Source organism: Amblyomma americanum, chromosome 8 (assembly GCF_052857255.1).
Source record: "Amblyomma americanum isolate KBUSLIRL-KWMA chromosome 8, ASM5285725v1, whole genome shotgun sequence".
In the NCBI taxonomy this organism is placed as follows: Eukaryota; Metazoa; Arthropoda; class Arachnida; order Ixodida; family Ixodidae; genus Amblyomma; species Amblyomma americanum.
The window spans coordinates 85,535,824-85,559,226 of NC_135504.1; the positions used below are offsets into that span (position 1 = coordinate 85,535,824).

Genomic DNA, 23,403 nt, shown 5'->3' on the forward strand with positions numbered 1-23,403 from the left:
GATTCTGATCCCGACGGCCGGTCGTGCGTGTTCGCGGCGGCCGCCGCGATAAGCGGCCACCGCTGTGTTCTCTTCTCGTTTGGGCACAAGTTCGTCCTGGCAAAGTTTGGACAACGCCCGTTTGTCGATCTTATCTCCACCTATGGTACCAACTAGTGACAATAGACGAGCAATACAGGAGAGATTTTTGCCTTGCATCAGAGGGATACCGACAGGACGATTCTTTATGGAGGGTAAAGCCGACGGCCATTTTTTTTGTTATTGCCCCGGACCAACGGGAGAGAGAAAATATTGTTTACCCACATACTTTCCACTGACGCGACGCAAATTGTGGTCACAGGGGCTAAGTACGAAGTATGTCCGAAACGTAATGTCAGTGAGTCGATTAAAGAAAAATTGATCAGCTCGGTTCAACACATTGAAAGGTTTCAAAAAAGGCTCCTCCTGCGTTGATACATCACTTCCTTCCAGATTTCCAGGTGTCGAAGGTGTCACGGTAGGACTCCTCCTGAATGTCTTTTAAAGCCTTGGTGCAAGCCTCGTGACTCTGTCAACTGCTCCGAAATTATTTCCTTTCATGGGAGTTTTCAAGCGCGGAAGCAAGTCTGGGGGAGCCATGTCAGGACTCTAGGGCGGCTGGAGTACCGTGTGTACTTTTGAATCTGCCAGGAAGCGGGTCACGAGGAACGTGGTGTGGGCTGGTGCGATGTGATGGTGAAGTTTCAAAGAGCCCGCTATGCAAGGTCAGACGCGATGAACCCTTTGTTTGAGTCTCTTGAGCACTTACATGTAGAATCTGACGTTTGCGGATCTGCCATGTGGTACGAACTCGTGGTGAACGAGACCCCTAATGTAAAAAAAAAACAGCATGGTCCTGAACTTCTACTCGCTCATTCTGGCCTTCTTGGTGCGAGGGGATACCGAGGCGTGCCACTCGGCACTTCGCTGTTTCGTATGCTGCATGTTTTGGTGTCGTACAGGTATTCAGCACCCAAGACTCGTCGCCAGTGATGACCTTTTCTAAAAAGTTGGGTCACTTTCATACAAGTTCCAAAGCTCCTGGCACGTTTCAACTCGGCGCGATTTTTGGCCGTCCGTGAAACTTTGGCCACAATCTTCGCGCACACTTTTCGCATCTACAAATTATTCGTCTCAATCTCGTGCTTTTTTTTTGGGGGGGGGGGGCGATGATTAAATTCTGTGCCACTGAACGGGCACTCAAACGATGGTCTGAGTTCAAAAGATCTGTCAAACGCGCCACATTCTGGTCGGAGAGGGTCGTTGATGGCCGTCCAGCGCGTACTTCATCCACCGCCTTCTAAAAAGACCTTGTGCCACCAATAGACTTGAGTTTCTGACACACTTATTAACAAAGAACATCTTTATCATGCGGAAAGTTTCCACTGCGCACTTTCAGAGTTTCATACAAAATTTGATTCCAATCCGATGTACCAACGGGCATTGCATTACGGCTCGCACGGGAGATGAAAACGAGTTTCAGGAAAAGCCTGTACTTCATCTCCAGACGGGCGCACAGACTGCGCGACCGCGCCCGCGTAGGCTAACTTCCCCTCAACCATTCCCAACCGGTCCTAGCGCGCTGTGACATATAGTTGCTCCACAACATAATCACGGACATCACTTTCCGGACAAAATAACCCTACAGTGTATGGCTAGCCCCTGCGACCACAGTGTTCAGTCACGGCAGTGCAAATGGGCTCGAGTAGTTCTGTTGCACCAGCGAACTGTTGGTATTTTGCTTAAACTGCTTACTTCGCTTTAAAGAAAGTGTCGTTTACATGCATAACCTATCGGGAACGCGAGGAATGGTACGTACTGTCTAGTTTTATTATGCTCAAAATAAATTTGCGAACATGATAAACATGCGTCCGACTTGTAGCTCGGTTGTACTGAGTTTGTCCCCGCAGTAATCTCGAAATATATGCTATGGCTTTCGGCAGGTCCACACGTGTATAGTTGCCTGTTCGTTTGTCTCTCGCTGTCGGTCGTGAATGCCCATAGCGGTATACTGAGCCGTTTTACCCTTTGTTAAAAGCGCGCGAGTGTATATGCCAAAGGCCTTTCCTCGCCGATTGCAATCCTCCTCTTTCAGGCTTTCCGAGATGGGGGACAGCCTCGAATTCCTCTGTGTGGAAAAAGGAAAACAGAGGGATCGACCAGTATGTCTCGCTGCTTCTCAGATTTTTCACGACCATCGACACCCCCTTGCCCGCGCGCTTTCACATGAGCTATGTCGCCCAACAACCGGGTACGCACACGGAGGAGAGGCATTACCAGGCCGTGTGCACCTACACGTTTCCCGACACAGGCAGCAGAGCTGTTCCCGCGAGCGAGCTGTAGGCCGTAAGCTCCAGGGTAACGCAGCAGTGGTGCCTCCTGGGCAGAATGATGCCGTTCAGGGGCCATCTCCAGTGGCTGATCCCGGAGCGAGAGCGTGGGTTCTGGTGCAGGTGGACGCCACACGAAGCCGACATTCCGCTTGCATCTCTCTAATTCGGCACCTTCGCTGGGCTCTGCCTTTTCGCCAAAAGCCGCGTCCTTTATTCAAAACCTGGCGTCCCCGGGTTCACCCTGAGTTGCGCTTTCAAGCACGACGAACGGCTATTGCAAGTGATGCTCATGCTAGTCCACAACAAAGGCTGCAGGCATACTTGCAGCTCATACAAGTTGCAGGTACCGTACCACAGCATTTTCCGAGTCGTTCTGAACGAGGCCGAAACCCACCACGACGCACTAGGCATCTACCTTCAACTCGTCACTGTGCCGCTGTTGTACCGAAGTGCGTACGACGTGAATGCGTGGGAAGCATCCACAGGAGATGGCGTATGGTACGACCGCGTTTTCCAACTGGGATGTCCTTGCGGATGGGTGATGCGCAGCTACGACATTGGCGGGAGCTCAGTCGTCAAGCTGACTCTCCGGAACAAGCTGAAAGCGCGACAAGCGATAAGTCGCCTTAGTGCGCGCTGCAAGCCAGACACCACTTTCCAGTACAGCCCCATGCTTACGAAGAAGGTTGGCGCCCAGCTGAGAGAGATCAAGATGCGATGCGACAGCAAGATTAAGGCGAATCTTTGCTTCCCAACGTGCTACGCCTTCAGCGCTGGCCTACAGCAAGGACACGACGGATTCGCTCAAATGGCTTTACTTGCTTGTGACAAGCTGGAAGTGTTCGAAGAGGTGTTGATAAGGGTTCTCCACACCAGTGGTCCTGCCCTCGAGTTGGCTCTGTACGCCATTCGAAGCGCCATCAAAGAGCACGAGATTGTCGACATAATTTCATGCCTGCCGAAGCTGTTCGCAAAGTTCTGCACCCCAGCCGCCGCTCTCTCAAAGATGCCCGCTGGTACTTGCCTGGTTCGACGCTGCATCGTCACTCCGTCGAAGGTCATTTTGCTTCCTCCGCAGATCCACTGCCAGAACAGGATTCTTCGCAAGTTTGACCCGGAGTTCTCGCTGCGTGTCTCATTTCGCGACGACAACATGCAGAACTTGTCCTACTCGCCCATGTCCGGTCACTGTCGGCTCATGGTCGTCGAGCGGGTTGTCGCAAGGACGCTCCTCGATGGCCTGGTCGCCGGAAACAGGCGGTTCAGGCTCCTGGCCACTTCGTGCAGCCAGCTTCGAGACCATGGGGCCTGGCTTTACGCAACGGTGAGTTGGCAGTTCTCAATTCCCAGGATTGTTACGATCGTGCCCTGGAAAGTGCTAAGGCATGAATTGCACCGCTTCTTGCCGATGGTGCCTTTAGGTGCATTTGGGATAACGGTAGCGCAAGTGTAGTGTTCCATTCTCTTGTTCCTTGCAGTCGAGATAAGAAAAAAGCAGCTTTTGACACCTTGCTCGTATCTGATTGCGAGTGAGCAGCATCAGCGATTGGCGTTTCCGTTTAACCGCCAACTGTTTGTTCGCGCCTCGGCTGAGTGAGCCTTGTGGACGAAAAGCATGCCCTACACGAGGCAGGTGAAGGCTATACTAGAAAGGATCATCAGTGAAAATGGACAGCCTTCAGTCAGACTATGTTTTCGCTATAATGCGTTGGGGAATGTGTGCGACGCCTCTGCGTAACCGCAGCATGCGATCCAAAACTAATTTTACTAGTCTCTCGATTGTCCTACGGTTATTACGTTTCGCGCTTTTTCTTAGGACGCAAAGGGCTACTCCAGCGAGATGATTCGCTACTGGATGGGTGACTTCAGTGGTATTGCGAGCACTGCCAAAAAGATGGCACACATGGGACAGTGTTTCTCGTCTAAGGAAGAATCTGTACAGGTTCCCCTGCTCAGCAACTCTGTGAGTGAAGTCCCCGACATCTTGGGAGGAAAACATCCAGTGACTGACGAACATTACATCTTCTCTGACGGCATCGGCATGATTTCGCCCGGGCTGCTCAAAGAGGTAAACCATATTTTTATAACGTCCACCACCGAACTATCGTAACGTCAAGGTGGTGAGCGAGGTTATTAGGTCAAATACCTGCTTAAACTGGTGCTCCTGGAAAACTCTTAAATTGCTAAAATTTGCGGTGGCTTAGCTCTGGTTAAACCTGGAGTTACGCGATAGCTACAGCTGGCCGGGTGGAACTTGCTCAGTTGAATTGCAAAGTCAGTCTTTCGCCGCTGTGTTTCCTTGGGCGTTCCTTCATCTTCGTCCCACTTCACACGGCGCATGCGCACAACTGCTGCAGCTCGGTTTCGCCGGCGCGCCGCGCCACCAGCAGCTGCAGCTGCTCCGCACACGTGGATGGTCGCGTGACCAACCACGTGACGAGCCACGTGATCAGCCACGGTACCGTGCCGCCGGCAGCTCCTCCATACCACGTGACCAACCAAGTGACGGCGTGGCGGCGCTGCCACGCTGAAGGCTCGAAATACACGGTGTCGAAATACTACCATAATGTTGCTATCGCTAAAAACCTCCCGCAGTATTCGCATCGACGCCCGACTGTCCAATCACCTTGTAATTTCTAAGAGTCATTTCTCCTGCAAATGTCATTGCGGTTACTTAGTGTGTATACAGCGTTCGGCTGTTGAGTGCAGAGTCACAGGTTTCCCCAGCGGCTAAAGAAAAAAGCCCGTGTACCGAAGTTAAGGAATACGTCAGAGGCAAGGTAAGTAGTATTAACTGTTTAATAAAGATTATAAAATGAAAGTTAAAGGATTTTTGCTACCCCCGCCATCTGCCATCAGTGTGGCGGCGGCACCTGAGCTGGGGCAGGGGAAATAAAGGATAGCAGGCAGTTTGAAGAAGTGAAATGAAAGAGGGGAGGGGACAGCATGAAAGGACACAGGGAGTGGTCATATATACACTATTTACAAAGGCTAACGATAAAATTGTCCAGGATGTGCGCATGTGCAGTCAAGAAAGAAAAAAACAACCCGCGCGCACAACACTTTGTACACAACAGCTGGGGTGGGACGCACAGCTGTTATTGGTCTGAGGTAGTTCATGCGGAGCGTTCTGTAACTGCGCTTCCCTACCTGGCGCTAACAGACGGGACGTCAAGCCCGTCTGTTCGAGAAATTCACAGAGGCTCACCAAGGTTCGCTCACGTGTGCGCGCACTACCCTGCGGCCACAATAGCGTCTTGAGCGAGTCTGGGAGTATGCCCTGCGCCGCGAGCATATCACGACGAGCGTCAGCGAACGCGGCACAGCGAAGGAGCAGGTGCTCCAGTGTCTCTACTGCACCGCATCCATCACACACATCACTCGTCGGGAGTCCGTGACGCACCCGTTGTTCCCCAGGCCACACGCAGCCGATGCGCGCGCGGAGGATCATTGCGCGTTGCGACCGCGAAAGAGCGCAGCAGCTGTTGATGCTGGCGATGCGCTCACCTCCGGCGATGCGTGGGTCAGGGTGCTGCCGTCGGAGATGGTCGTGGATGACCTCACGCACGTCCTCCAGCGCAAGGGGGAGATCACTTGGAGGTAGTTGGTGTGCGGCGGTCGCAAGTTCGTCGGCCTCCTCGTTGCCAGCGATGGCGCAGTGGCCGGGCACCCACTGTGCACGCACAACGCATCCTTTCTGCAGGAGGCACTCGATGCTTGCCCGAATGCCGCGCACTAGTGGGGTACCCCGGCCATTGCACTGCAGGCGGATGAGGGCGCTGCGGGAGTCGCATAGCAGAGCACTCCTGGGTGGCGGAGGGACGATGGAGAGCAGCAGGTCCAATCCCAGCTGGATCCCCATCAGCTCCGTCGTCGTGCAGGAGACCAGAAAGGTGACGTGTCTGGCTGTGCAGACGCAGGGCGGGGATGGTAGCCGCCGCTGCGAGGGAGCGGCTGTCGCGGACCACTGAGCCGTCGGTGTACACGAGGAGATGGTCCTGAAGCTCCTCGTGTATGACGGCTTTGGCCAGCTGCTGCACAGCGCAGAGGGGTGTGCTCCGCTTTCCGGCGATGCCGACGATCTCTCGCTGTATCTCCGATGCAGCAGTCCAGGGCGGGCAGGGGCCGTAAGGGAGCGGCTTCTGTTAGGCGCTCATATTCCTGCAGCGCCGCACCCATTCGTGAGCGTGGATTCGTGCGCATCCGCTACAGTAGCGAGCCACCGTACGGTGCGCGATGGGGCCGGTATATGTGATGCAACGCCCTGCGCGCTACTTGGAGCTGGAGCGGCCACGCTCCTGCCTCGGCCAGTGAGCCAAGGTGGTCGAAATTAACTCTTAGCACATTCCGCTACTGCCTGCCTGAAAGCACATTGGTGTTGCTATGGCGTGCAAAATTCGATCATCCTAGAATTGTCGAAGGCTTCATTGAAGCCGAAATTTTATTTTCGCGAACCAGCTAGATCTTCAGGAAAAGTTTCATGCATAATGACAACCAGTAAACCAAACGTTAATTATATTGGCGACTCAAACCTTGCACAAATCCTTATAGACGGAAATTAAAGGAGTATAGACACCTAATATTGGTCGCATGTTTTCTTCTCTATAATGATGCGGAAGACGGTACTACGCATGAGTCACCACATGATATTCACCTAAGACCGCTAAATAATTTATATTCCAATTATTTCTGTCATTCTTTTTCGGTTTTAACAACCCAAAGATAGTTGTGACGTCAAAGAGTGCTTTTGTTTCAAGTGAGGCATGAAAAAACGCCCATAAAGTCGCTGCTTTATCGTTTTAACTTACTGCAGTGCTGAAGCCAGACTTCCTCACGAGCCGTAATGACAACGAATGAGGAAGCAGCGATTATATTGGTTTTTTATGTCACGTGACCTTTAAGTACAAGTTGACTTCAGTCCTAATTCGGCGGTTGAAATGGAAACAGCACGAAAAAATTTTGGTTATAAATTATTCAGTGGTCGTAGAATATCGGGTGGTAATCCGTGTATATTATTGCCTTACGCATCATTACAAACAAGAAAACGAGCACCCAAAATTTAGGTGTCTGTACTCTTTAAAGAAAGGTTCAACGAAAGTAGAATTTTTTTTAAATGTGACGCTCCCGAATGTCGGAGGTCGCTCACAAAGCAACCTAATTAGTTGCTATCTACGGGTCCTGCTGAAGCGAGGAGAATCGAGCCAACAAGGCCGTAACTCGTCAATACATTATTTTTCTGCCTGAAGGCGAAACGGGGGGTCCGCTCACCGCTGGTTTTTAGAACTGGTCGTCGTCCGGCAGGTCGGGGCTTCACTCCGCTCAAGCTCTACCGTGGTCTGCCTCTCTTCCCGGCGGCTGGCTCTCCTGTGTCCGTTGTCTTCCCGTCGCGACCAACGCGTCTCGCTGGAGATTCTCGGCTTCTCTTTCTCTCTCAGGGTCCTCCTCGCCCAATGGTGTTTTCGCCTTCGCTGCTCCTGAAGCCGGCCAAGAAGGCGTGCCCAATTCTCAGAAACCACGCCCGATACAACGGGAGGGCCGATGGCCTCATTTGGATGTCTCGGGGGGATCAGGTGTCCCTCGCAGGGCAGCGCTTTCCTGCAGCCAACGTCTCGCCTCCTCTGCTGGCAGCCCGTGTGGTGCCAGGCGCCGACTTCCTTCGCCACTTCGAGCCGTTACGCCGTCTGCTGCTGGTAGGGAAGCTTGCCGCCACGCACGCACGCACAAACGTGATCGTCCGCCCACTCCCGCGAGGCGGGGGGAGAACAACGGCACAACATACCGCAGGGAGTCCGTTGTGAGCATCGGCAGCGTCGGGCACCGCACTCGGCCTCCCATCTTCTACCTGCAGCTTTCTGTGGCAGTCTGTCCGTAGCGCCCGCCGCTTTCTACACCAGCGTACTCGCAGGCATGTCGAGGTCTATAATTCTGCACACAGGTGCAATGTCGTTGGCACAAGTCGTCGGAGCGAGTTCTTGCAATCCTGATTGTGAGCAATATATAGTCCTCATGTATTCAGTCCTTCACTTAATGCGCGTGCATGTTGCAAAGAGGGGGGGGGGGGGGGTGGCGCCTTGCCGTCTGTGCCTCTCCTCGTTGATGCGAACACAACTCATTCATGCAGCTTTATTTACATGAGCTACCCTTCTGAGTCATTCGTCGCTTTCGGGACATTCGAGCGTTGGTGGCTAGGAACGATCCCCCTGCCGTGTCTTTCACCTGGTTCAATTCTGGTGATTTCGCCTTTTCAGTGCTCGATCAGAAACCAGCTTCCGACAGCCCACTATTATCGGAAGCTGTGAAGCATTGCGGTTGGTCTTCTTCCTAATATGATTTCATTTTTCTGTGAGGCTCCAGAAAGTAATGAGTCGCTCGCGCTGCTGGCTTTACATGGGTATATGCCGCATAGGGTAACGGCAGGCTAATGCCTTCATGCATAGATTAATTCTCTCATGCGTGTGCCGCAAGCTTGCGGTAGCTCTAGACACCTGCGACATCAACCCCCATGGTGCGGGCCGTGACTTGTCTTTCTCCAATAGGTGACCGATAAGATTGGCCTCACTGTATCTCCGTCTGCCATCCAAATTCGCTACGCTGGCTACAAAGGCATGCCCTGCGTCAACCCACTGCTCAGCGGAAGGCAGCTAGTCCTGAGGAAAAGCATGCGCAAGTTCAACTGCGTCAACTCGGAGTGCATTGAGGTCATCAAAATTTCAGCTCCGCGTAAGTGCAAAACATGCCTTTTCTCCATATTTCATTCCGCACGCGTCGCAATTTCAGTCGGGCGAACGAAACTTCGTGCTTGAAGTAATGTTAATGGAGCGCACAGCATATGCGATGCGCCTCAACAGGAGGTAATCTCAGGTCATGCGTATACAGGTGTTCCCCCAAGAGGAAATTATACAATAGCTGTATCTTGCCAGCACTCGCTTGTGGGGAAGAAACATGGCGTCTAACGAAAAGGGTTGAAATTAAGCTAAGCACAGCGAAACGCGGTACGCAGAGGAAAATGATACGTGCAACGTTAAAAGACGGGGATTGAGCAGAGCGGGACAAAAAATAAACGCGAGTTAATTCCTATTTCATGTCATCGAATGAGTAGGGCATGTAATGCGCGAAGACAGCCTTTGGTCCCTTAGAATAACGACGTGGCTTAAGGCAGACGTTGCAGTTACACCCGACTCAGTCAGGTGGGCGGATGAGATTAGGAAGTATGCGGGGATAAGGTTACCGCAGGTCCCGCAGGACGTTGTTATTCGGGGTCAGCGGGAGAGGGCTGTGTCCTGTAGTGCACTTAGTTGGGCTGATGTTTCTACAGTTCGGCAGGCGCGGCATGTTTTTTTTTTCCTCGAGTCTGATTTAATCCAAAGCGCGCGCACGCAACTTTCGATGTGCGCAAGCTACGTCAGGCTCGGTTGTCGTACGAGTCGCCCCATGTAGCGTACTCTGCAACCGTCCATCGCGTGCCCCGTTCTGCCAGGTCCCGTATTCCTGCACCGGCAACTGATCACACTGCTCGAGCAGCTGGGCGTCCCCAGCCGGGTGTTCTGCCTGCAGCAGCGCATGGTGACCCTGTTCACCGAGGCCCTGGTCAGCGACAGCGTCGTGCTGCAGGTGCTCGAGACGTACGTGGGCCCCGCGCTCCCTTTCAGCCAGCTGCTGCGCCACGGCTTCTCGCTCACGCGGGACCCATTCGTGCGCTCCATCCTGTTTGCTGTCTACAGGACATCCATGGGTGAGCCAGACATCCCTGCCGCCGCCGCCCCATCAGCAGTGTGGCCTTCGGCAGCGACAGTTCCAAGAATCGCAGTAGCTAGCTGCGAATGATTTGACGCACTAGCAGTTGTACTGCACTCGCGCTGTTTTCAAACGCATCGGGCGCTACGCTGATTTTACCGGAAAAACTGGTTACAAACTGTGCAGTATAAAAGTACGCCGCCGCGGTGGCTCAGTGGTTATGGCGCTCGGCTGCTGACTCGAAAGGCGCGGGTTCGATCCCGGCCGCGGCGGTCGAATTTCTATGGAGGCGAAATTCTAGAGACCCGTGTACTGTGCGATGTTAGTGCACGTTAAAGAACCCCGGGAGGTCTAAGTTTCGGAGCCCTTTACTACGACGTTCTTCGTAGCCTCAGTCGCTTTGGGGCGTTAAATTCCCCATAAACCTATGCAGTATATGTACGAAGTAATGAATTCGCGTATATAGCATGCAGTTCTGGAGTCGATATGTAAAATATTTTGGATGTACGCTTCATTTTTTTTCTTTATTCCAGAGTCTCTCCTGTCCAAGACTCGCATCGCTGTACCACGCAACTTGGGTCGAAACATGTTCGGTGTGCTCGATGAGACCAGGACGCTGAAGTACGGCCAGCTGTTCGTGCAGTTCACTTCACTTGGTTCGTCCACTCGACAGAAAAATGGCCCGCAGGTTTTCATCCTGTCAGGTACCCGTCTCGGTGGCTGTGGCTACACCATTCTGCTGCGCATTAGTGCGCTAGCTGGGACCGCGTTTAAATGTGGGCGACGTGCAATGATACCCAATGTGCAAAAATACTGCAAAATACCGTGGGATTGGAGTCTCCCAGGCTCCAGATTAACTATATTGTGCCCAAAGTCGCGGCTTCGAATCCTGATTCAGACACTGTATTTCGATGGAGGAGAGATTTCTCCGCACTTTCACGACCTCCGCGTGGTCGAAATTAATCCGGAGCCCTCCACACTACAGAGTATTCCGTAGCGCATGCGCACCTTCGAAACGTTAGTCTTCCTGCTATGCCATTATCTCGGGTGTCTTCTGACGTCGGGTTTCCTTGAAAGGTGTTGTGAACTTCAGTTATAATAGATATTCCTTATACCTCCTAACTGTTTGCTTAGTTATACGCATATTCCTAACACCCTCTACGCCTGCGCTCATCGGATTTTGGGTCTCATATTGCGCGACATCAAAAGGAGCTCATTCTGCTGAAAACCCGGCGTCGGCCGACGTCCTTCATCAGTCGGGAAAAAATCCCAAAAGTCTTAAATGAAAAAAGAAACTAGGCGGTTCTGGGGCTCGAACCCAGACCCTTTGCGTTCTAAATGGGCACGCAGCGCGTAGTGCACGAATTGTCCTTGGTTCAAGTGTGTTAGGGGGACACCTAGTGAACGCGTTGTGGTGTGTGACATAGTAACGTAGTGAAACAAATGGTACGTATGGGTATGTAGTGGTGTAGCATGTGTTGCAGTGTAGCCCATATAATGATTAGGGACTTGTCATCGGTAACTGTGGTTGGTAATTGGTATTGTAATCAATGAACGTCATCGGTAATGTGATTGTAGCTTGGTAATCGGTGAGAAATGAGAAATAAAAGGAATAGAAAGGAGTGTAGACGGCGATAGCCCTTCGTTCTTTAAGGCGAAGCTTAGCCGTCCTCCTAATGTGTTCAAGCACCACTCGTTAGCCAGACCTCCCGGGAAAACTAGAGAAGGTTGAGGCCGAAATACTTCTGCGCGTTTTCCAAAGAGCCCTCACACCCTACATTTAACAAATCCGTCCTCATTCCATTGGCGCTCCATCCTGAAGCCTATCCTGTGAATTTTCTTCTGGCCCTATTTATAGAAGTGGTCCTCCTCACTTAAATTCGGTTCTCACGTTTTTAATCTATGCTCCTGTTGCAAAACTGGTGTTATGAACTCGCGCATGGCGACTGAAATCTATTCGCTGCGCCTCGTGCGTAGTTTTCACATACGTCAGCCCTTATATCAGGGAAGCTGATCTCAGGTTGTGCCCACTGACATGCTTGCAAACGCACTTGGAGAAACGACCACCACTGCAGGTTTCCTTGACGCTACTTCTTGCATGCAGGACAATGCGGTATATCGCAGGCTTGGTACGCCGCTTCACGCAGAGGCTGCCGCCTTGCGGTGCCACTGCTTGTCACACTACTTTTATCTGGTCGCTAGGGGATGCCCGGTACCCGCGCTGTTTTTAACGCCCTTTTTTCAAGCCCTCCATGCCTCTTGCTGCCATGCGAGCGTTTCGCTTGCGAACGATGGAGCAGTGCCACTCTGTGCAGGCGACGTGTGTGCTGTGCCACTGCATTGTGAGCATCGCAAGGAAATTTCCTCCAGGAGGATTTTGCATTCACGCACGCAAACGCTCGTGGTGCCTGTAATCCGTCGGCATTAAGTTCAAATCATGGGCTCACGGGCCACACTATACGAATGATGAATGTCGCACAGTGTAGAAGTATGTTCCCAAGTTTTTCAGGCAGCACACGTGTTGACATTACTCTTCAAAAAAGAAAAAGAAAGATACGACTTCGATGTGAACTTACCTTTATACATATGCGCCACTTCTTTAGTCAGTGTTTCACCTCCATTCGCTTGCAGACAACCGTTACGGTGCAGTTTCGACGAAGCGTGCCTGCTTTTTTACAGGAACCGTGTTCGTGACAAATTGCCCCTGTCTGCACCCCGGCGACGTGAGGAAATTCACCGCAGTGAATGTCCCGGCCTTGCATCACATCAAAGATTGAGTCGTGTTCCCGGCAAATGGTTTCAGGTCACACTCCTACGTAATGGTAGGCAAGCATGCAGCGAACCGCTTTTCTGCGCAAGCCGGTGCGCTTCCTCTGGACGCCTTTAGTACGGCCGCGCCCTCTCCGCACGCGTACAGTGCATGGTCAAGGCTTACTCGGTCACCCGTGATTGACTTTAAGAGCCTCCACTACGGTTCCAGTGCTCTCAGCTGCGCCCATTGACCCTAGTCGGCGTCGCATAAGAGTAGCTCTGACGGTAGAACGCGCTGCAGCAGGACACTAAAGCGGCGAGCGCATTTCTTCAATCCGCATACCGTCGGCCGCACTCAGAAAGCGCGCAATTTGAACAGGTTTATTTCATTCTGTAGGGGGCTAGTACTGCTGCCGTTCACTTGTACTGCCATTTCATTTTACAACCTGTGTATGCGCAACCTTTCTGCGCTGCTGTCGACACAAAATACTACCTGGAACACAGCTTAATTAGCCAGAGGGGCAAGCGGTTTCTGGCGCGCACCCGTAGTGCATTTCCACGCTGTCTGCCTGCGCTTATAGCCACGAGCTTCCGCACTCTGTCCGAGCCACACGTGGCGCGCGCGTCAGCCAACTGGGCTACGTCGACAGCACTTTGGCAAGAAATGTGATCAGCCAAACGCGCCCCTCTAATCGTTCAGAACGTGGTCTCTCGTTTGTCGCCGCCCAATTGGCTGACGGCAGCTTTTATTTTTTTTTACGTGCGCGGCGGAACAATTTCAGCGCCGCCTGGGCACTGCGGACTGCCTATACTCCAATTCTGCGTTGTGAAGTGTGCGGAACCTGGCAGGTATATTCGGTCAATAGTACCTCCGCTAGGTCTACAGTTCTACAGAAAAAAACTAAAGTAATTCTACAGAAAAGTACGTGGCTGTGTTTAATGCGCGGGTATCGCATACATCGTTACCATGCGTTGTACTTTCCTAAACAAGCGCGCTGTGATGCTTAGGACTTGCCCTGTGCTGGAGACCAGAAGTACCGAAAACTTGTAACCCTGTAATCAGTCACGTATGCAGGTAGCTACAGTATGAATGCAAGCAGTCGGTTTGTCCACGAGAAAAAGTTCTGCTGCTGCTTCTGCACTGCTAGTAATGCATCGGGAATTACACTTCAATGCGCATTACCCGCACTTCTCGCCATATTTCTCAAAACGATGTCTGTAATCGCCAGCAAACTAGAAGGCTTTCTGCTATACCACCGAGGGGTGTGGTCGTTCTGGATTGTCAATACAAATTATTTGAGAGTGAACTACTTCGATATCTGAGCGTGTAAAAAATCAATTGCAGTGCAATGTTTTCCTCGGTAAATGAGCTCCTTGCGTTGCCGCACTTTGAGCATTTTGCGTTGCTGGCTTGTATACAAAGTTCCGAGCCTTCGATCCAGTTTTTTTGTGGCCTGACCCTTACATCGACTTGCCATCAGTATCGCCCGACAGCTTCCAGCTATGTCATCTACCGCAGATAAAAAAAGGCACGGCAGAGCCATATTCAGTCGCTTGCTCCAGTCTCTCTTCCGAGCTCGTCACAGGGCTCCGGAGCACAGGCTCTTGGTAATAAGAGATGGAGGGAATATAAGGAAACGCCCATGATGAAGAGAATTGAAATACAGAAGCCACCAATTCCATTTCGATAGCTAGTGTCGCTGCGTACATATTAAATACCATCTTTTTGCAGGTTCCGACTTGGATGGAGACGAGCGCATTGTCATTTGGGACAGGAGTCTGTTCTTTCCGGGACCCAACCAAGAGCCCATGATTTGCGGACAAAAGATTCAAGAGCAGCGTTCTGAACTGAGTCTGGTAATTACGAAAAAGATGGCTCTTATTTTGCTATTGGCGTCAAATAAAATGCACCGAAGCCAACTACGACTGCTTCCTACGAACTGTAATATTATTTTACATGCAAGTTGCAGGGGGTGGATGCTAACATTAACTTCTTCCGGTTCTACTCATTACTCTGTTCCAGCGGCTGAAATTGCATATTGATACCAACTTTATCTTCTACTTCTTCCAGGTCGATGAAATGACGAAATTCATCTCGGAATACATCAAGAACGACAACGTTGGCGTCATGTCCAACGCGCACCTAGCAATGGCAGACAAGCTTAAGGACGGCGTGTTTTCGAAACAGTGTCTCTCCATAGCAGCCAAAATCTCCACCTGCCAAGACTTTTCGAAGACCGGGGTGGCCGCCGTGTTGAAGAAACATGAAAGGCCCCGAGAATACCCGGACTTCATTGCAAAGGGATGTCACAAGAACCCTTATCTTTCAAACCGGGTTCTTGGTCACCTCTACAGATTCCAAAGGTTCTTGGAATCTGTAGTTAGCACCAGCTTCAACAGCCACCTAGTCGACGGCAGAATCAACATAAAGCTCTCGAATTCCACGGCTGGATGAGCTACAGGAGCGTTGTGGAGGAATTGCGAGCGGCGTACGAGTCCGATATGGACCGCATACTCAAGCAGTACGGCATCAAGACTGAAGCAGAAGTTGTGTCCGGCTTCATCAACGACACCTCCAGATTCAACAAGAGCAACGTGGAAGTTCTCGTCGCTAAGCAGTACCGTGCCATAGCGAAGTCGACAAGGGAGAGATTTTTCAAAAAAGTTGAAGAGGCGTTTTACCTGGAAAGCGCTTTCTCTACCGAGGAGAAAACGACCATTCTGCTAAGAATGGCGTCCGCATGCTTCATGCTGACGTACTCTAATGCACACAAGACCTGCTCCAGCTTTCCCTGGATATTTTCGGACGTCATTCTCTTGGTTTTGGCGAGTGCGTCTCGACGCGAGATGCCATACCGGCAAGGCAACCTTCTGATCGCCTGCCAGGACAGTCAGCTGCCTCCTACTTCATCACAGCTGTCTGCCAAAAGCATCGCCCTTGAAGTGGTACTAAAATGGGCTGTAAAGGAAGGCTTCCTGCTGCAAGACGCAGGTGTTCGCTGCGCCCGCATCTGTAGACATTGTTTGGAGACTCTCTTCATCAACTCAGCAAGAGCTGAAGACGCTATAGCTAATGGCGAGGGTACACCCTCTCCTGGCTGTTACGTGACATTCTTTTTCCGTTACGTGGGCAGTACGTCTGTCGTCTTCCCCGAATGCGACTCCTGCAGCTGGTCATCGCCAACACACACGCTCACAATGGCCGTGCTCAGAACCTACAGCCTGCTAGCTATCTTCTGCGATCGGTGCCATCTGGGCCTCCCTTGCGACGCCAGACTGCATGAGCCTGTGCAGGAAATTCAGGAAGGCAACTGCGTGCGCATCAAGGTGAGCCCTCTCTACCCCGTTTTTTTTTATTTACTGGTGCATCTTGCATTGAGCATTGTATATTTTGAGTGCAGAACTCATAAAATTGCGTTCACGGTTGTCGCCACTGTCCCAAAGTGGGGCATATGAGTTTCATACTACATACATTACACGTTGCACTAAGGCTATACCTATACTTGGGTTAGGGCTTGTGTTTACACTTGGTTTATCTTAAGGCAAAAGTCCACGTCAAGAGTTGCAGCTTTTAAATTGACGGCGCGTTTCTTGTGAGGCCTCTTGCAACTTTCCTCATGCAGGCACTTTCACTTGCGTTCAGTTCGGCCAAAGCCCAACTTCATATTTCCCACACAGCTATTCTCTTTAACACAATGGAATACTTCACATCTTAGCATGCCAGGTAAATATATTTGCATTCAAAATCGTCACGAAGTTTAAAATCTCAATACAGAAGTCACTTGCTCTTTCGAAGTTCAGGGGCAATATTACGCCCACTGAAAGCGTGGAACCTATGCAGTATCGTGTCCAGCATTTTTGGACAAACATTTTGAATATTGCGAAATTGCGAGCTACTTTCATGACCAAACTGAACGTAATGGTTCATTCTTTCGATGTGTACCAAAATCTTTAAAACAATCTTTTCCATATCACTCGCAAGGAGAAGTTAAGACTACCATAGAAAACTAATTGTGGAGGCTTTGGACGATCGCAAAAACGTTAATAGCGAAAAAAAAAATGCGCGCCTGTCGATGAGATCTGCGAATATAGGGATTGTTGTAAAATTTCATCATAATATATGAAAATTATGTTCATAAACTGTTTCACAAGTGAACACTCATACCAAACAATTCTCGGCAAAAGTTGCTGAACGCGAAACGATAAAGTTTCCATTTCTAACCTCCGTCAAGGTCAAGAGAGTGTTCAGTGTTCTAGCCCGTGCAAGGTCGGCGCTTCTGACAATAACGGTATGCCCTTTTCTCTTTCCTTCACTTCCTCATCTTACCCTTCTCTGACCGCCAACTTCGTGAGGCTCCGAAAGCGACGTGGGTAAGCAGCCCGGTACGCAACAAGTTACGATTAATACTACAAGTTGCATGCATGTACAGCGGTGATCTACGCCTCGATTTAGATCCCCTTTGCGAGCATCTCCTCGCCAGCAAAAGAGAATGCGGTCTGCTATTTAACTTCCTGTCCTCATTCGAAATTTCCCTACCTCTGGCCCGCTAGCCACAGGTTGCCTAACACTCTCTCACGTACGCCCTCCTTTCTTTTTAGAGCGAAAGCTCTACTCCTCCCGCGCAAAGCTGAAGGTCATATGAATGTGAAATTTGACTTCAAAACCAGGAGTGGTGGCTTGGCTCTGACGTCATGCCACGTGACTCGCCACGGCGGCGCGCGTGTTCAAGGCCTCCGCACACGTCCTTGACGTCACACACTGCAGATGTGCCTGGAAGTCAGCTTCACACCACGCGGTTTTTCCGGTTGCCCGTCGGGCACCCATTTCTCAAAATACTGCGTGTTTTGTGCCAGCGTAATATTAGTATTTAACGGTTTCTGATTAGAATATGTATTCTTCAGGAACAGGCGGGAACGCGAAATAATCGACGCCTTCGCTATGCATGTTGCTCCAGATAAGCAATGCGTCAGCTCCGCTTCGGTGCTGTTAGGGAGAACTGAATTAAACTACCTCAAGATAAGTAATCTTTGGCTGTTGTAAAGGCACGTGTTGTTCGTTTCTATTCTATTTTATTTCTTTCTTCATATCGCTCTTGTCAGTGCGGTGCGGTCTTCCCTCTTCTGCGCATGATTTGACGTTAACATGTGTATATATATTCATGTTTCTTCATAGAATAAACAGTTCCTAGAAAGCGCTTTGTCCTGTTTGTTCGTCTCTTCTCGTATTTTGACAGCGCTTATCATCCCCTTCAAGAATGCATTTCCAACTAGCCCCAGTTGTAGCTCCTTTGACTTTGTTTTATTCTTCCTAGTCAGTTGTCTTGCATCCATAAAATGATTACGCTATTCACTTCCCACTCATAACCACTTCAGTAAAAATCGAACATTCCCCTATGCTTTCCTTGGTTGCATTGACTGTCAGCTTCCTTCATATGTTATTCTATACTACTTCACGTTTCACGGATGTTTCACAACAAACCAGCAAGATTTCTAAAAAAAGTTGCAACGAATACAGTGAATAAAGAGTTTATTTAAGCACTTCACACTCACACACATACACAAATAATATAGCTGTCGCCAAGTTGTGTGATTTGGTGAGATGCGCACACAAGAATCCAGTAAAATTTGTTCAGTGCCATACTGTATGAAACCGGAAAAAACATACCCATTTGCATTTACATGTCCATCATACAGAAGGGAAAAAAATTTGGTACACAAGTTACCACTCACTGCAGTTCTATCAAATGTTCTATAGCTGCAGTTGCTAAGTATGAAAAGAACATGTACAGATTATAAAATGCCTTAATACAAAGCTATATTTATAATGTAATCAGGTGTGCAAGAAAGGTCCGCTATCTCAGAAACACTTGCCATTAAACGATACACTCATCAATCCTCAACTCTTTAGAGTTTGCATTTTTCGCTGCCCCTTCGACACTGTTGTGTTGTTTTTCGTTTTGCACAGATTATTTAGCAGCGTGTTGGCAGCAGCACTCAAAATATGGCGCATGACTTTTTCTGGCGAATGACCAGAATCACACGTATCAAGGTCTCCAGAATTGTGGAGAATGGTTGACACAAGAGAAACAAGGGCCTCCTGATTTGGAAGAGCCAGAAATTTGGATGCATACTGCTCACTCCTCAATTTGTCAAGGACTATTTCTGTATAAAGTACAGCGTTCACTACGACATCTCGTGGAAACTTTAATCCTCCTCTTGTCATGCCTGAAATGAGCAGTGTGTCATCATGGTCCAAACTGGTGTTATCCAGGACGAGATTGTCCTTACACGACATACACATGAGCTTTTTCAGTGTTGCATGGGCACAGTATCCCGCAACATACATAACAGCGGGAATCATCGACGATTTTTTTGCTACATCAGCATTGGTCACTGCTATACTGAGCTGTGCACAAAGTGATTCAACACTTATGACGGAGATCGGTTCTGCAATAATGTCAAGATCAGGCATGTCCAGTACTTTTTGAAGCCTTAGCTTGTTCTCAGATTCATAAATCTGCCTGATTGAGACATGGTATTGGGCTCCGGATAGCTGGCGATACTTCCCGAATCTATCCTCAAGGCAATCTGTTTGAAATTTGCCAAGGAGCACATACCGAAATCCCAGCTCTTCCAGGCAGTATAAAGCGATCTCATGCAGAGCGTGGCCCGTGTGGCCAAACGCCATGTGAGTTTTTTTCGTCAGGTGGCCAGCATCGTGTCTGAGGCTAGCCCAGTAGTCTAGCCACTCTGATATTTTCCTCAAAAATTCAAGCTGTGGACATGTTGACGCAATCGGATACTGCATTTCATCACGCAGGCGTTCACCTTTTCTTGGCGTCTTGACATTCACTATTCGCCACCATGTCAAAATGGTGTTTATGAAATCTGCTGTTCCTTTAGCATGTTGTACAGCGGAACATTGCAGTGCAGCTGCTGTCGATTCATTAAAAATCCTGAGAGCAAGCTTAACGTTCTGGCGCTCCATAGTTGATGGGTTCAGTGCTTTCAGTGAGAGTGTTGGTGCCAGCTTTAAAAGGTTATTTTGCTCAGCCTCGTGCAGATCACACAAAGATTTAAATGATGCCGTAAGAATAGGTGGCTTTGGGTCATTGCTGCTTAGATCAGGGTAATATATACACTTTCCACTGTTTCTCTAGTTTAGCCAATTGTTCCTAATTGACTTCAAAAAGGTGCACAGGGTCCAAAATGAAAAACAGTGGACGAGAGGAATCAGCTGGGTGTGTGTAAACTATACTGGCTTTGGGGGGGCTAGCAAGAAATGTCATGGCTTTCCGATTTATAGCATTGTTGTCTGAAACAGCAGCTAGTACCTTAAATCCAAGTGACTCAAGGTCAGTAATGAGCTTGTGCAAAAATAGATGCAGTGCTTTTGCATCTATCTGTGCAACTGGCAAAATGTGAACAACATCCTTGTTGCTTGACAAAAGGCTTTGTAGCATGAACACATATGCTGTTTTAGCCGGATCGGAACTATTGGCAGCGGCACCTGTAACGAAGCCTGCTTTGTACTCCAAATAGGTTTGAAGATGGATCTCATCCATCATTAATGTCACAGTGCGCTCATGCTCGGCCATTGCTTGCAATACAGTTTTAGCATAGTTCAAGAAACAAGGATCTTGCTGTTCAAGTGCTGGATTCATGTGATATGACGAACACAGTCGTCGAATAGTGTCTGGGTGCGGCAGCTTAATTTTAAGCGAGCTTCTGATGAACCTGTATGCATGTGGAGAAATGGTATACAGCAGACCTGAAAACACGAGTACATCTGGTGTATATCGAGGCACATTTTTCAAAACAAGCTCGACTTGGCTTCGCACAAATTTCAGTACCTGTAAGTTCCATTCATGATGTTCTTGGAGCTCATAATCCTTGTTCACCTCATCCAGGAGCATTACCACAGTTGTGAGAAGCTGGTGTTCCTTTTCGCTGCCACTAGCACAACTCTGCAGCTTTTCAACAGACTGCAGCACTTTATCAAACTCTCTTAAATACTTCATTTGTGACGGCACACATTCGTCTCCAAGATTGTGGAGACGGGACCCTCCGAGAAACACCTGAACAGACAGGTCGTCTGAAACCACCACTGATGAACGCACTGCGGGAGCTTGGTCGAGGGAGAGCTCCAGGAACAAAACCTTTGCCTGCGTAGTGACCACAGTCCAGAAGTCAGAAGTCTTAAGCTTCGGAAGGGCAGAACACAGCTCCCCAAAACTGCAAACTTTGTTCCTGCGATCTTCTTCCTCTTGAGCAGCAACAGAAAGCTCTATCGTTTTTCGCAGTGACGCTGCCTCGAGTCGGGCCTTCTTTTCTGCAGGAGCTTCTCGCGAAGATGGTGGCGGAGAGAGATATTTCGGGCAGCCGGGAAACACACTCGGGACAGCAGCTGGCTTCAGGCGGACACGCTGCAGCGGAACTTTGATAACGTTTTCAGTGTTCTCGTCCGTGTACGTTGCAAACCTGACGAAGTCACTCGTTTGAAAGTGTTTTTCACACACCTAAAAACAAAGTATAACCACAAGTCTATTAGGTTTGGGCGACAGGCTTACAAAATTCGGCAAGCGAAATAACTGGGAAATAAAACTCCGCAAGCGAAGTAATAAGAAAGTGAAGAAAAAGTCCCCTCTCCGAAGCAAGCCATAAAAAAAAATGTCGTGTGAAGCACAAAACCAAGGAAAAGGAGCAGCGCAAAAGCATGCAACCACAAGAGAAGAAAGGACAAGACACGGCACAAAACGCGAAAACAGCGCTCGTGTCTTGTCCTTTCTTGCGTGGTTGCATGCTTTTGCGCTGCTCCTTTTCCTTGGTTCAAAATGCACTAACTAGGCTAAAAAGAAGTTTTGCTGAAGCAAAAAGTTTAAGGCAAGCATCCTGAAAAACAGCACCAAAAGCGACGCTTACCACAGTGTGCTTGCTTGGCACAAAATCTTCGCGAGAAATAGCCTTTGTCCATGCTGCCCTTTGCGTCTCGTCGGCAGGAAACTTGTAGACGCGGACACTCGGACCACCATCATAATTTGATCTGCAGCCTGGGGCGCAGCAGCAGCCAGGCATTTCAGAACCGAGGCTACGCAGGTTCAAACACGCAAACGAAGCCTCTGCAGATGAAAAAGCTTGCACAGTTCTTGAGCTCTTCCGTGAAAACGCGACACATTCACGTCAGCTAGCACCATGACCATGTGCGTACTGGTTGTCTCAGTGTCCCCAACCAACTTAGGATGCGGACTGGCATTAGCTTTCAAGCGCAACTGGAGTTTGATATTAAACATTGTTAAAGCCGCAGTTGACAGCAAGGATGCAAGGCTTAACACGACATTTATTTTTGCAATATTTCAAACTATAAACTCCTTAATATAAGCGTGGCAAAAATAAGAAAAGAGCTTTCTTGAGTTTTAATTGAAGCGACAAGAAAATAGCCAAAGCCAGGATAATTCCAAATCCGATCGAGGGAACAGAATTTTTCCGCTTAGTCAGTTTTCTCCCAGATGGCGCCACGTCAACCTGCTGCGTGCTGCATCTCTTAGCAATGACGTAGACGCTTGGCGAGGAGGTCATGCGGGGGCCTTGTAAAGTTATCTAGGTGGTATTGGTTGAACCAACAGCGTTCGCTAGCCTCGAAACTAATCCCGTGACTCGCTGCGCCGCTCCACAGCTGCGTATGCGGAGCCGACGACACTCTCACAACTGCCGGAAATCGCGTGACGCACCATTCGCTACGTAAAAGCGTGTGATGATTGCTCACCTTTGTGTGCTTACCTTAACAGTGCTTTCGCTCGTCCAACTAGGTTCAGCCCTGTTGAACCACAGCTATTTTTTTTAATCATAACTTGAAGGCAAAATTTTTCGCTATCCTCCGAGCCCGGTCCTTCGGCTACGTAGAGCTTAGTTGGGCACATGTTGCAGCATTGAGTAGCGCCGAGAGCTCCTAGATTCTCAGGAGGCCCGTACCCAGTTGGCAGCATATATCCTGCGTGGTCATGTCCCCTCAAGTAATCCGTTGCCGATAGCACACACCGCTACCCAACACCACGATAGTGCGTCCTTCCCTTCCGGCCGTGGCGGTTGGTTCATGCTGAGACTGCCCGTTGCGCCGCAGGTGACCAGTCCGGGCTTCCAAGACATGCTGCTGCACGGCCAGGACGAGGTGGTCAGCCTGCAGGCAGCCTGGTCTCGCGTGCACGAGGTTCGCCTTCGGCGCGGCGCGGACTGCGGGGGCGGCCGCCACATCGTCGTGTCCTCGGTGGGCCGCGACTGGCAGCGCTGGTTCCTCGAGGAGTTCCTGCGCCAGCCCTGGCTCGCCACCGCCGTCGAGAAGCGCAGCGTCGAACAGTTAATTCGCGGCTGAGTTGCCCTTCTCAGAGCCTGCTGCCTTGGCGCGTCGCTGGTGCGGGGCCACACTTTAGTTTTTCATTAAACATTCACTTTTAACCTTTCACAGGCTAAGCGACCAATTTGGCTATTTTTTAGCTCTTTTTAATATACGGACACCTTGTGAGTGGAAGGGGGAGAACTTTCGGGCAAATAATCTTGACGATGGCCTCACTGC

General features: G+C 50.0%; 1 pseudogene; it reads left to right on the plus strand.

The window, feature by feature from the left end:
- Positions 1 to 868: 868 nt before the first annotated feature.
- LOC144102578 (uncharacterized) lies at positions 869 to 23,202 on the plus strand (annotated as a pseudogene).
- Positions 23,203 to 23,403: the final 201 nt, after the last annotated feature.